The following is a 2,181-nucleotide window of genomic DNA, read 5'->3' as shown; positions in this document are numbered from 1 at the left end:
CCATTTTACAATAGAGCTGAAATATTCGTGTGAGTGGCAGACCGTAAGGAATGCTATCGGGATTACAACCAATATGTTCTTATTTCCCGCATGAGCCCTGGTTCTGTAATGGGTTACGTGTTGGTAACCCACTTCCAGGGCGCAGTTCAGAACCACCAACTGCTCTGAGGAAGAAAGGGGCCTTTCTACTCCCACAGAGAGTCACAGCCTCAGAAAGCCCCAGGGGCAGTTCTACCCTGTCCTGCAGGGTCGCTGTGAGGTGGCATTGACTCAATCGCAGGGAGGGAGGGAGGGACGGACGGAGTTTAAAATATGTTCTCATGTGCAGTTCTTTGAGACTATTTTGAAGGATGTTGTATATTTCTATCAGATTGCATCCTGCGCCCTTCAGCTATCCAAATGGTTTTCACTGGCAAACAACTCAATAAAGTTTGTCCTCTTTAAAGCTGTTCGGTGAGTTTTTGTACATAAAAGCAAATGTTTTCTTGGCTTACAGTGGAGCGAATGTTTCTCTCGGTGTTTATTTTCCCCCAGGAACAATGTTTTTGTAAGCATGTTTATAGTTCACCTGGAGAGGATCACCTCGGGTGATGTTAAAAGTGCAAAACCTCAAACCAAACCCATCGCCACTGAGTGGATTCCAAATGACAGGGACCCCACAGGACAGAGTCGAATCGGCCTGGAGCGTTTCCAAGGCTGTAAATCAAGGGTGGGGAACAGCTGGCGTGCAGCCAGGTACGACCCATGAAATCATCCATACCAGCTAGGGTCGCACGCGTCCCCTAAGAGAAGCAGTTCCAACCATCACATTAGGGGTGAGGTAATTAAACGTTTAACCAGTGTGACCGGGGATGATGTTACAAACATCCAAATGGCCAAAAAAACAGGCTCCTCACTCTTGCTGTAGCTATACATCTTTGTTTTCCCCTAAATTTTATTTTGTTGTGGTGGTTGAGAATATGCATAGCAAAACTCAACAGTGTCTACATGAACATTGGTTGCTTTCTTCGAGCTGTGTAACCATCCTCTGGCTCCATTCCTAAGTCATTCCTTTCTCATGAACACAAACTCACTCCAGCCCCCACCCCCGCCCTCCCCTCTCTCCCACTCCCACCAGGTTCCCATCTAACCTTTGCTGTTGGCACTTGGATCCCACAGACAGTTCCTGAAGGAGCAGAACGCTCACGGGAGGCCTTTTGTACTAGTTAAGCTAAAGTGCTTCCGTTTTAAGATGACGTTGGGGCCATTTTTTGGCTTCACGATAATCTCATGGCCACCTACTGGCCGTGATGCCACAAAGTTGAGTGCATGAGACTTTGAAATTCAGTTCTGCCTTCTCTCCTTTTGAATTATGATTCTTCTTCGAGATCTTTGGTCAAAATGTTCCAGAATGGGAGCCGGGCACCATCCAGTTCTTCCGGTCCCATGCCACGGCTGTAAATGTTTACGGAAGCAGATCTCCAGGTCTTGCTTGCACAGAGCTACTGGTGGGTTCAGCCTGTCAATCTTTTGATTAGCAGCCAAGCACTAAACCACAGTGCCACCCGGTCCAACTATTAAATTTCAACTGCATACATCTTTTAATATCACAATGACATCCCCCCCCTGTTTTGTACAAAGACAAATGAACAAGGGCTTTTTTTTCTTCCTTCAATTTTTTTTTCCTGCATTATTGCTTGTGAAGTAAAATTCTGGAAACCATTGAACTGCCTGTCACTGAGGGATTGCTAAATAAAGGTATAGTTGTGAGCGACTATTTAAAAAAAGTTTATATTTAGAAACTCAAAAAGAGTTTCTAAGATCTATTGCTAAGAGAGAAAAACAAGACGGAACAATTTATTTGATAGACTGCCAGTATTTATTCTTAAAAAAGAAAGGTTATTCATACGTATATTGGCTTGATTATACATAGACCACCTCTAGAAAGAAACACAAGAAGACATTAACATCACTCATTTCTCGAGGTCAGAATGGGTCCAACTATTTTTTCCTTATGCATCTATCACTTTTCCAATTTTTTCCATTGGAAATAAATCATTATTTTAAATGCAGACTTCTGAGGTTGCTTAGAACTAAATGAAGTGAAATCTTGGGCAATGATTCTCAAAGTTGGCCTTCTAAGTACCCTTATCCATTGATTCTTACCTCATTAAGATTGAAGACCCATTCTCAAACCAGTCC

This window comes from Echinops telfairi, unplaced genomic scaffold, assembly GCF_000313985.2.
Source record: "Echinops telfairi isolate 266 unplaced genomic scaffold, ASM31398v2 ScPeMD7_3;HRSCAF=10, whole genome shotgun sequence".
NCBI classification, from domain to species: Eukaryota; Metazoa; Chordata; class Mammalia; order Afrosoricida; family Tenrecidae; genus Echinops; species Echinops telfairi.
The sequence above is the reverse complement of the archived record's forward strand: the minus strand, read 5'-3'. Positions refer to the sequence as shown.